General features: G+C 46.3%; 1 pseudogene; it reads right to left on the reverse strand.

Moving 5' to 3' along the window:
- Nucleotides 1–2,810: 2,810 nt before the first annotated feature.
- On the reverse strand, nucleotides 2,811–4,166 carry LOC147882882 (uncharacterized; annotated as a pseudogene).
- Between the last annotated feature and the right edge of the window lie 9,184 nt (nucleotides 4,167–13,350).

Below are 13,350 nucleotides of genomic sequence, written 5' to 3' on the forward strand. Positions count from 1 at the left end.
ACACTTGTGGAAGGGTATGACCTTTCGACGGGACACTTGCCCTTTCGACGGGACACTTCCTAATGAGGCATAACCCTTCACAAGAGACATTCTAATGAAGAGACATTCCTATTGTAATGTACCCTCTCATCAAGGGTCACACCCTTCACAAGGGGTACACACCTCTTCATGCACATACCCTTTGGAGTACACACCTTTTCATGTGTGACTCTTCACTCTCTATATAAGAGAGGCCAAATTGTATGGATGACAATCACATCCACCCTACAGACATTCAAGCAATATCATTATTCCTTTTCTCTCTGCTATCTCAGTCTCTTTTCTGTTCCTTAGTACAGTTCTAAATATAGTAAATCTAGGATTTCTTACACTATTGAGAGAGATCGGGCAGCAGCACGAGAGAACAGTACTGCACGATGTTGAGACAGACCAAGCACAGCAACACATCACTGGTTTCTACACTTGAGTCTGACCTAGGGCACTCTGATGAGGAGGAGGAGGAGGTGCTAGTGGATATGAGAGCAGAGTGGGTGCGGCACTATAGAGCCTAAGACACAGTGACCACGTACGATACAGAGAGTGACCAGGGCACATACGATGGAGGTCCAACCTATTTCAACACTTCTCACAGGGGACCGCCAAAGTCGAGGTGTTACTCTTGATACGGCTCATTGTATTCAAACGTCACGGAGACCACACCCCCCGCTACTCAATAGGAGGCGGGCCCGATAGACACAAATTTGGAAAAATCTTTGTTGCCCACCGAAGAGCCACCCTGGCACCCAGTTTTGGCTTCTTGAGCCCACATACCAGCCCGGTTTTGGTTTCTAGCATAGCATAACACTAAGCAAGGGACTTAGTGCGCCCTTTTCTCAGCCGATAGTGGCTTGTATGAGTTTTCTTTCACATTTTGTTTGTACTTTGTCTCTCTCTCTCTCTCTCTCTCTCTCTCTCCCACACACACACATAGAGGTCGACAACCCCCGCCAGCACTCTATCACACATGTTTTTAATGCCATCACAACATCCTCGTACATCGATGCTCCCCCTCTTAGGGCAGGCATCTCTCTATCGGCTCCCACTTCATCAACTGAGAGAGTTCTCTCTCTATGTATTAACGCCATTATGATCAAAATTATGGGTTTTCCTTTGTATTCATGATGGTTTCTAATGCCCGCTCAAGGGCTCCACCCTCAACTTATTGTATCACGTCTTTTTTAGTGTCATAGACCCTTCGATCTTTTGAAGACTTTTTATAAATTTTTTGTCCTCTCTCTCTCTCTCTCTCTCTCTATGCGTGTGTGTGTGTGCGCGCGCGCACGCACGCGTGCGTGTGTGCGCTCCGCAAACAGGGCTAGGCTGGACCATTGGTACATGATAAATGCAAATTAGTATGATGCCCTTACTAGTCAAATATGGGTGGATTATGCCTTTCCTCATTCTAACCATGCTTCTTTGTGGTTGAGACTTTGTTTTCATTCGATGCCGCATGACAGATTGCCAAATAGACGATTTCTTATAGCTAATAACAGTTACTTGGAGCATGATGAATATAAGCAAATGGTTGGTCATGCCATTGCACCACCAGATTGATGCTATCTTTTAGGCGATGACATACCTCCATACATTTTGGGCCTTACCTAGTTGGAGACCATTGAGGTTGGCACTAGAGTCATTCATATGATTAGTAGATAGAGGGGTTAGCACGGCCTAGTATGCACATATATCCAAATGGTTTGCTAGTCAAGCTTGGTATTCATATGGACCGACTCCCTTCCTTTCTGTACAGAGATACAGGAGCATTTCCTACATATTTACCTAGTCTATTATGAGACTCGTGTGGACAATACCATTGCCTTTTCCAAGAGGGGGTGGTTTGGGGCCCTCTCTTACTTTATCCAATTTCATGACTAGGTCTATGTTGGTCTCTATTTGATTGAGATGGGGCGACATAGAGAGACCCTACTAAGACGGACCATACATTAAGAGACGACGGTGCTACAGGAGGCAGAGAGAGAGAGAGAGAGAGAGAGAGAGAGAGAGAGAGAGAGAGAGCAAACACTGACATTTCACAAACTTCTACACATTAGAGTCATCCCCATGACACAGTAGAGTGGAGGAGGAGCTAGCTGAAAGGAGGGCAGAGTCGATCAATAGAAAGAGACGAACATCTATGGAGTAGAAGATACAACGACCACACACAGTGTAGAGGTTGAGTAGAGCACGCACGTTGGAGGTCAAACCTATCTCAGCTCTTAGAGGAGAACGAGACCACCCCTTCCACTACACAAGAGGAGATCTGGTACAGACAAATGCGAGATATCTTTGCATCCCACCATAGAGCTGCCACGGCACCAAGATCATAGATGATTTTTTCTCGCATCTCTTGTCGTCTCAAGATTTCTGAGTTTTTGTATTTTGAGTACTATTTGTTGAGTTTCTTAGTATAGCACTAGGAAAGGGCCCTAGCAAGCCCTTTGCCTCAACCCATAGTGGCTTGTATGAGTTAATTTTTTTATAGTACCTTGATGTGGGGATCAACGGAGCACACACACAAGGAGAGAGGGAGAGAGGAAGAGGAACACAGGATATGGTGCTACCTCATGTAGCTTATTCTGCATCATCCACAATAGAATGGCTATACACTTATGTAGTGTATGTTAGTGTTGATGGGCGTTCACACTGGGCGGCTGGCCACCAATGGCCTTTTACCCCAACAACCTCCCACTTAAAAGCCAATGTGCTGATAAGTGAGAGCCTACTAGCCTACAACTAGTGTATGTACAATGGATGAGAGATATGACTGACTCTCAACCAACGCCCACGCTCTCTCTCGAGCTGCATGCATGCATCTGTATCCGCTCCAGCAATAACCATACATGTGTATCCCTGCTAGAGCATGCACGCACATCCTGCAGGTATCTTGTAATGACCTGCGTAGCTCCACCATGCTCCATGCCAGTGTCAGTCACCATATGACTAACAACTCCCACTGTAAATGCTCCCACTGCAGCTGCTATGTCGGGTCTCGACACTAGAAGGTCGTACATGAGAATCCCGAACGCTGACGAAACCTGCACAATCTCGGATAACCTGACCATAACAGTCATCCCAGTGCAATATGCATCTACTGCATCATCATTAGGACAAGTTGAGTATGGATGTGTCGATCCCGGGGTACTCATCATCTTCCTCGCATCCATAGAGACTGGATCCCAGTGTCCTGGCATAACCATGTCAGCATCTGGCATAAGCATATCAAGAAATGACTGCATAATCGCTGCATCCGCAGCATCCAAATCAGTCATCTCCGCCATCATACCCGATGGCTCGCCCTGCTGTGACTCAATAGAGCAAAGCCGCTCTACCTCTGCAATCGCTAACTCAACTGCAGACATATCATGCACAGCTGTATCCTCAAGAGAATCGGATGCATCAAAGAACAATGCATCCATTTCTGGCTCCTGAGCACACTGAAGCTCACCTGCGAATGAGACACGTCTCGTCTGTCGCTCATCACACGTCAATGTCGTAACTGAGACTATACCGTCTGTATCTCAGAAACCTGCAATGGGTAAACAATGCAGGACCTAGCTCCTCGCACAATGACTAGGTGACCCAATTGCATGCGAAATGACTGCTCTCCAAGCAGTACACGACATCCATTGTCTGCTAGCTGTCTCATTGAGATCAAGCTCTGCGCAATCCCAAGAACATATCGCACATGCCGTAGCACATAAGATGCACCACTGGGTAAAGACAAGCATACATCTCCTGCACCCTCTATGTCATACGCTGAACCATCAGCAAGATGAACATGGCCAAGTATCGCACTAGAGAAAGTACTCACGACGCGAGGATATGTGGAACTCTGCACAATCATCTAGCAACCAACGCGAAGAAGTGCCACCTGTACCAGGCATGTAAACAAGAGGAACACTAGAGGTAAACGTGACATCACCGTCACTAGCATACTCTGCCACCTCTCTAGTCTGTGTCAATACCACACATGCATCATGCATATATCGTCGTTGTTGCCTCATACATCTGAAGCAACGTCGTCTAATGTGTCCTGTGTGACCACAATGCCAACATCTGAACTGTCGACAACAACAAGACCGCCGTCTCTCACGAGTCATCATCGTAGACTCAGAATCATCACACATATCTGCTAGCTGGATGTCAAAACTGTATATGCGTCAAAGTGGGAGACCGCTCAACCACTACGCTAATCAAGCATAAAACCGCATCAACCTGATGCTCGCATAGGCAAACTGTATCTCAAGTATAGCTGTATCAAAGATAACAGAAAGGCAGTGTCCGACCTCTGCTAAGCCAAGCAGAGAATCGCAACGACAACACACGGGGATAACAACTCTCAACCGAGCGTAAAGCGCATAACCATATGCGCAAGTAGTGAACAAACACAATGCTCAAAACGCATCCCACAAGTAGTGTTGCAAAATCTGACAACTGCGTAACCTGTACCTGTAAACCTACAGAACATGTAACTTGTGACTATGTATAACCCGTAGCAACTACGAGCATACAAACAATCTCACTCCTGCGAGAGTGGATACAAGAACACAAATCTGTGTCCAAATGATATGCGATATCGATGAATCACATCACCAACCAAATTCAGCACTCAAACCGTGCATAAATGACCGCCTGCAAAGAGGGAAAAATAGCTGAAGTTTCAGCCCTCAAATAGCTGCAAAATCAGCCCACAAATGTGCCACAAATCAGCCCACAACTGAGCCGAACATAGGCACCTGCAAGGAGGGAAAGATGACTGAATTTTCAGCCCACAAAACAGCCCTCAAACCTGCAAAAAATCGGCTAACAAATAGCCCTTACAGTCTTCTGTTTGTCCCATCATTCACTAACATCATCAAACTAGACCTCCTAAAAAATAGCTCATCTGAAGACTTTGGTTGCTTCACCATTTGAAGGGTATTGCAAATACCACATAGGAGAGCTGCTTGAATATTAGCTCCATCTTTTGTTTGTTGGAGGTGAGTGTCTTTCAAGGCTAGATGATTAAGTTATCTATTTAATATGTCTCTTTTTTGCACTGTCCATTCTAGCCGTTTGTTTAGGAAAAAGCATTGCCACACCATGGCAGTCTTTCTTTCTCTTTCTTTCATCACTACTAACATTGGACTCCTGCAACTTTGCTTTGTTGTATTGTTCCCTTTTTCTCCTTGCTTCGTATTCCCTTATCATGGTGCGCTGTGGTCACGAGAACAATGGGTGCATGCTGAGGATGCAGGGATGGAATATCTACAAAAATGTTGATCATTGTGGCTTGTTGAAATCAAATCCAACATATGATTCTGTCCCCCTTTTGAAATTGCTCGATTTTCACTACATGTTCTCTTCATTTTCATATATTATAAATCGAGGAATTGGATTTGGATCAGATAGTCCTAAATAGGTTCATCAACCGCACTTTCCAATTTTATGTGAGTACTTTAACTGCATGGGAGAGAGTCCCTTTTCTCGAAGAACTGAGTTGAATATGTGCTTCAAGAGGTGAAGAGGAAATAAATAATGAGTGTACAATTGGAAAAAGGGATAGGAGAAAAGGTACTCGTTACCAAGTAAAACGAGATGAAGACAGGAAGAAGAATGGACGCCAGCAGGTGTACAGAATGTCCACGTCAGCAGTACAGTACTAGATATGGAGGATTGGAGCAGGCAGTACAGGTATGGAGCGTGGGTTCCAGGAGCAGGAATGGGCCTGAGCAGAGGCGAGGACATGAGCACCTGTATGGACTGTGTGCAGCAGTGGTAAGGGGCTATACTAGGGCCCAGAACAGATCTGAACAAGTGAGAAATGAGCAGGGCTCATAGGAGCATTGTTTGGGCCAGATCTGAGGCCAGGAACAGGGTGGCGGGTTTGGGGCAGGACTGCAGGGCCCAGTGGCAGCCTGCCACGTGGCCTGGCAGGGCCTCCAAACCCAGGAGAAATGAGCCCCCACAATTCAGTTTGGACCGACTGGGTGGGGCAGTAATCTGCCAGGGGGGTCGGTTTTCCCCCTGCTGGTTTGTCCATTTTTTGGGGCATATTTGCCCTATAAAAGGTGGCCAATCAACTCAAGCTTGATGTGATTTCTAACTTCATGTGAATTGCTGATATCAGGAATCCATGAAAAGGGGAGAATGCTGGCGGTTGCGAGACTCTCAAGGGAGGCCACCTGGTGTGGTTGGTATGTAGCCAAAGGGCGGTCACTTTCATTGAAAATCACGATACCGGATCTACTCAAGTGCCTAGCTATTTATCTGCAAGGATGCAAATTAGCATGTAAAAACAGAACTATTTGAGTTTTATTCTTGAACGTCAACTTTTGTAGGAACATTGGCCATTCCCTTCTGATCATGTTTTGAAGGTACGTGCACCCTGTTTATTGCTATGGTATTAATCTGAAAGGAAGGTGATCTACTAAATTAGAACTGCATTATTTATTTACTGCAATAAATTTTCATCTTGAAATTGTATTGTAGAAGATGTTTGTGAACTTATTTGATCGTTTGCCTAGGAGATTTTTAAATAGGTAATGGAAATGGATGGCTAGTTTCACGAGGTTCATATTCAATTTGTTGTAAAAGTATTAGTATTGTCACAGTCCATGTGAGCCACAATGGAGATCTTATAGTCACACAACTCATACTACCTTAGATCTTTAAATATTCTCTCAGCTTGAATAGATAAATCGATTGACACTGTTACAGACTCAATACAGATTGCATTATAAGAACAGAACAGTAAATAGACTCCGCATTGCAAGCATTATTTGAAGAATAAAAGGAAACATGATCAGAAACATTATTTGAAGAATAAAAGGAAAAGTATTAGTATTGTCACAGTCCATGTGAGCCACAATGGAGATCTTATAGTCACACAACTCATACTACCTTAGATCTTTAAATATTCTCTCAGCTTGAATAGATAAATCGATTGACACTGTTACAGACTCAATACAGATTGCATTATAAGAACAGAACAGTAAATAGACTCCGCATTGCAAGCATTATTTGAAGAATAAAAGGAAACATGATCAGAAACACTAAGTATTTGCATTAGTGATCTCAGATACAACAGTTCTCATTATCAAGATATTCAATTCTCTCTCATACCTCTTACACACCTGACAGTCGGTGCCTCTTGGTATCTTAAATCACTTACGTGGATCTATTTAAAATATATCCGGATTATTAACTAAATACTATGCGGATATTTCACTATGTATCTCTTGACAGCAAGCTTGCAGATGACACATCTGTATTTTTTGGAGGCCTCCATTGCTCCAGCGCCGCCTTGGAGGATTTCTGTCTTGCAGCAGAAGGGCACTTATCAACTAGCACAAAGTGATGCAAACACACCAAGATGGGGAGTTGAGCTTGGCTTCAGATGGATAGAGAGTAATAATGGCAGAGATACTTTGGTTGTCAGGTAGGCATGGACATCGCCCCAGTCCTAGAGAATGCTAGGAGAAAGCTATCTATTGGAGCTTCACCACCGTAGACTTAGCCTCCAAAACCCTTGTGGTGAATCAGGTACTTTTAGCTTCTGCTTGGTACATCACTTCATGCTGGTGCTTCTCATGTTCTTGCATTGACCAGCTTAGGAAGTTGTTACAGAAGTTCCTCTGGTCCCAATCCATGGCAGAAATGGCATGAGGGCCAGAGTGGCTTGGATTACTTGCATCTTTCCCTTGCACGAGGGTGGTCTTAATATCATTGATCTTAACAGCCAGAGTGCAGAGCCTTGTTAAGCAAGCCAGTTGCTAGAGGATGTTGGAGATTGAGAGAAGGCTATGGAGGGTGAAGCTGAGTCATCATCTGAGGAGAAGAGACACAAAGAAGCTAGATGCTTTATTCATGTGAAAGAAGCCTTTAAGTAGGCAAAGATACAAAGCAGTATCCAGCTCATGGAAGTGCATCTCTAGATCCACAAATTTCTCGATGATTCTCTCAATCAATCTAGGTGGCATTTCTGCCTACATCATTGCTTAGCTGAACAAACACACCTACTACCCGGTGGCCACACACACCTATCAAGGTTTGCCTTTCTAACATACCCCCCCTCAACCCAAAGATAGGGGTAAACATCAAGTGACATACTGTCCAAATAGCTTTACCCCTGACAAAATAGTGAATGCTAAAAACAAAAGAGCTTCACAAAACAAAGTTGGTGTAAGAGCGCAAAAGAGTGAGTGCTTACAAAAGAGATCTGCCTCACAAACAAAGAGAGGGGATTCTCACAAAGAGACTTTAACTCCAGACGACATTCTGTCAAAAGTGAAAGGCTAACCAAACTGGAAGATAACGGAAACTCAGAAAACATAATCATGCTCCTCCTCCATGTCTTGAGCACTTTTGTCAAGGCAAATCCCAGCAAAGTCTTTAATAACCGTGTTGACCGTGTCTTTCTTCTTGGATTCATTATCCTTCTTCTTCTTGTAGTAGAACTCTCCCTTGTGACCAGGCTTGCCACAATAACCGCAATGAAACTGTTGAAACTTGCCCTTAGTCAGATAGGCCCTCTCATAAGGTCGAGTTCCTTGTCTCCTGTCTTCATCTAGCAGAGTGAATATCATCTCGTTGAGACTCATATCATTGCTAATGCGACACACTTTCACAATCTCATCATAAGTAGGGGAAAGACTAGAAAGAAGTATAGCTTTTGAATCATCATCATCTACCCAAACTCCAAGATCTGTTAGTTGCTTCGTGATAGACTGAAGCTTGTTGAGATGCTCACCTAGCTTGATGTCTCCGTTCATCTTTAGGCCAAAAAACTCCTGCTTGAGCATTACCTTCGAGTTCTTCAGTCTTGAACCAAAGCAAAGCTATCCAATTCTCACTTGCCAGCTTTGTCAGATCGAGATGGTGGTTGTATCTGCTTCCCAAAGCTCTTCCAAGGATGCCTAGAGCCTTGTCGTTCTTTGCTTCCCACAGATGGATCTTCTCGCTCCTTTGGTTGTTGCTCGGTTTCTTCTTTGTGCCTGCAACCACTTGCCAAAGACCTTTCTCCATGAAATAGAGTCGGACTGCAAGCTACCATGCAGGGAAGTTTCAAACCAGTGAACTTCTCCAACTTGCTGAAGTCGTCCTTGCTTGCCTCCATGCTCTGATGATGATTGTAGTAAATGAAGGCTCCCAGAAATAATCACCACAGGCTGCTTGTGTGCTTTCTTAGATCGTGACAAAAGAAAATAACTAGATTAGAAGGACGTAGAGTTGGGTGAGCAATGCTTTGTTATGTATTGTCAGAGTTTTGCCCGACTCAGTAGCTAGAAAAAGATCATAGAAACCTTTGATAAGTAATAGACGTGCCAACATCCAAGGGACTGTATGAATGATACCGTGTAGAGTGTGAAGAAACGTGCTGTCAGAGTTCTGATCCTTTTGTGTACTCTAGAATAGTGAAGTAGTCGGCAGTGTAGTTATTCAAAAGTACTCAGGGCCCGGGGACAGCATTTTGTAGCAGAGATATCCATGAACAAACAAGGCGTGGCTATAGATCATAAATCCATGAGAGAAATCCATACGAGAATAGCTGAGTGTGATGCACGGGAGACAATACACTAGAAATACTTCTCGCTTCAGCATCTCTCAGCTGGTAGAAAGGTATGCCACAAGAGAGCTTCCAGAACACGAATAGAAATAGAAGAATGTTATGACAAAATAGTCGTTTGCGGAAACAATACTGGCAATAAGTCGTTACACACAAAATATTGGCGACGAACAACAGCAAGCCAATAAAGTATTTTGGAAAGTGGTGACAAACAGAGCCAACCTTCCGCCAATGACCTTGCATTCTCACCAACATTGAGAAGCTAGATGCTTTATTCATGTGAAAGAAGCCTTTAAGTAGGCAAAGATACAAAGCAGTATCGAGCTCATGGAAGAGCATCTCTAGATCCACAAATTTCTCCATGATTCTCTCAATCAATCTAGGTGGCATTTCTGCCTACATCATTGCTTAGCTCAACAAACACACCTACTACCCAGTGGTCACACACACACACCTATCTAGGTTTCCCTTTCCAACAGAGGACTCCTTCCAGGCAACGATCCTTGGAAGGACTTTTTTCACACAACAGAGTTAGATGTGTACTCCCTACAAAGGTGGTAACTGGAGGCCGAGCATTAGATGAATCTTCTTGGAAGCAGACATCAGATTGACTTCACCCCCCTTCCTGGTGGTGGTCCTGAGACCCAGTGTGAGAGGGACAGACAACCCATCACGTGGAATGACTTATTTGCTACTGACGAAGGATGTCCATTGGACTTTTCAGAATAGATGCAATGGGCCAGATGGGAGAAAGGACCACCTCCACTATGAGAGCATGGAGAGTCTCCAAGCAATCGCCCTTGTCGGAGCGTCACATTCACACTCAGTATGTGCGAGGCATGTATAGACAAACCCTACGGATTGACACAGCCATTTTGATGGACTATCAGCGTCTACTCTGATAGTCGGAAGTCTCCAACCCTCTGCAACCTCATACAAGACATTATCTCCTGCCTGGCTCCATAGAATACAGATAACTTGTAGAGGAACACCTGTGCCGCCTGAAAACACACTGAGCTAGTGGAGAATTTTTTTGTTTATTTGGTGGGTTTTTCCCTGAAACTCACCTCAACAACACCCTCATCAATTCCTTCTTGTCTCTGGTCTGCTAGAGATCTTACGAGTCTTGGCTCATAAGTAGAAGGTGTATGTTGTTTGTGAAGACATTGCAAACACGGTTAGACCTCCTCCAGCTCCACACATCTCACATTAGGGGAGGGGACCAGGAGGTCCCCACCAAGATCCTATTTTATCGCGACCACTTCTTGAGATTGTCGGAGGATGGACTGATTTTTCGGCCCCAATACATGGAGCATAGAGGAGTCTCACATGCACTTAGGATCGCCATTGGACAGATGCGGGTTTCGTCCCACCAGTTGAGGATTGAGGTAGGGAGAGCGGCAAGCATTCCTAGAGAGGAACGAATCTCCAGTTTATGCACGATGGGAGAGGTGGAGATAGAGGAGCACTTCCTATGTACCTGCACCGTATATTACCAGATCTGGGGATAATTTCACGGTCTCTTTCAGAAGGGGCTTGGTTTTGGGCCACTTTTTAGGCTGATCCACTTCTAGGACCAGGTTTGTGTTGGCTTATATCTACTCAAGATGCGCCGACGCAGACAGACCCTATTGAGAGTGATCGGGCAACAACACAAGAGAACAATACTGCACGATGTTGAGACAGACCGAGCACAGCAACACATCACTGATTTCTACACTTGAGTCTGACCTAGGGCACTCTGATGAGGAGGAGGAGGAGGTGCTAGTGGATACGAGAGCAGAGTGGGTGCGGCACTATAGAGCCTAAGACACAGTGACCACGTATGATACAGAGAGTGACCAGGGCACATACGATGGAGGTCCAACCTATTTCAACACTTCTCACAGGGGACCGCCAGAGTCGAGGTGTTACTCTTGATACGGCCCATTGTATTCAAAGGTCACGGAGACCACACCCCCCGCCACTCAACAGGAGGCGGGCCCGATAGACACAAATTTGGAAAATCTTTGCTGCCCACCGAAGAGCCACCCTGGCACCCAGTTTTGGCTTCTTGAGCCCACATACCAGCCCGGTTTTGGTTTCTAGCATAGCATAACACTAAGCAAGGGACTTAGTGCGCCCTTTTCTCAGCCGATAGTGGCTTGTATGAGTTTTCTTTCACATTTTGTTTGTACTTTGTCTCATAGGCCTGTGACGCCTTCCGAAGATGTTAATAACTCTCTCTCTCTCTCTCTCTCTCTCTCTCTCTCTCCCCCCCGCTGCCCTCCGTCCCCTGCCCCCTCTCCCCACCCGCTGCCCCCCTGCCTCCTCCCTGCCCCTCCCCCTCCCTTGCCCCCTCTGCTGTTGCTCGTCCGCTCACGTTGGTTGTCACGGGGAGTTGTCGTTCACGCAGCTCGTTTGCTCACCCTGCCTGCTCGTCGTTCACCTTGCTTGTCGCCTATCGCCCATCGTTGCCAACTTTGCGTGCTCGTATCTCTCTCGTCGCAAGCCTTCTCAGCTTGCTCAGCCCCCCCGCTCAGCCCCCCGCTCAGCCCCTCCCTCACCCACTCAGCCCCCCGCTCAGCCTCTCCGCCTCAGCCCCCCCCCCCCCCCCCCCTCTCACCCGCTCACCCCTCCGCTCAGCCCCCCCGCTCACCCCTCGGAACCCCCCCCCTTCACCCCTCCGCTCAGCCCCCGCAGCCCCCCCGCTCACCCCCCTCCCTCAACCCTCCCGCTCACCCCCTCGGTCAACCCCCCCGGCCACCCCCTCGCGCCCCTCCTCTCACCCCCCCGCCCCCCCTCGCACTTGCAGCCCCGACCCCCCCCCGCCCCCCCCCCCCCCTTTTTTTTTTAAAATAAAAAATAAAAAAAAATAAAAAATAAACGCAGCCCCAACCCCTTTTTTTTTTTAAAATAAAAATAAATCAATTAAAAAAAAACCCCAACTTTTCTTTTTTAACTTTAAATCTCTCTTCTCTTTGTCTCTCTCTCTCTCTCTCTCTCTCTCTCTCTCTCTCTCTCTCTCTCTCATCGCACATTGGTAGCGCTCGCCATCTCCGCTTTTCAATGTTGCCAGTTTCCCGTAATTAAACATGGCCGACACCGTCGAGCATGTTACAGAAGCAGCAACAGCAGCAACATCAATGGCCGCCACGACCGATATGCTGCACTATAGTAGAAGAGGACTTGCATCTTCTTCAAAGGACAGCGCAGTGCCTGCACTTGCCGCACTCCCAGTCGCAGGTACACCGGTTTCAGCTCTACTATCTCATCTTCCGCCCAGCGCAGTGTCCGTACTTGCCGCACTCCCAGTCGCAGGTACACCTGTTTCAGCTCCATCATCTCATCTTCCGCCCACAGTTTTTTTCACCCCTCCCCTCTCAGGTTCCTTCTTCTCCTACCCCTTCTCCACCCTTTTTGCTCCCCCTCTCACAGCCCTCTGTCACCTCTTCCCCCCCTTTGTTGCCTATTTTACCTACTTTGCCAGAGGCTCCCTCCTCCTCATCCTCTCTACAGACTTTACCCATCCCCTCCTCTCCATCCCCGGTACCCGCTTTCTCTCCCCCTTTCCAGCCTTCTCCTTCATCCCCGCTACCCACCTTACCGGTTTCCCCCCTTTCTCCCTTTCTTTCTCCTTCCATGCCTTGTGCTGTTTGTCCTTGCCGCCACATCCTACCAGAGCTTCAACACTTTGAGACCCACCTCCGAGCTGCCCTTCAGATGCTTCACAGGAAGGACGAGACCATTGCTCTACTTATAGCTCAGGTTGCATCTCTTGCTGA

This window comes from Dipteris shenzhenensis, chromosome 29 (genome assembly GCF_047967505.1).
Source record: "Dipteris shenzhenensis isolate YYH24624 ecotype China chromosome 29, Dip_SZ_1.0, whole genome shotgun sequence".
Classification (NCBI taxonomy): domain Eukaryota; kingdom Viridiplantae; phylum Streptophyta; class Polypodiopsida; order Gleicheniales; family Dipteridaceae; genus Dipteris; species Dipteris shenzhenensis.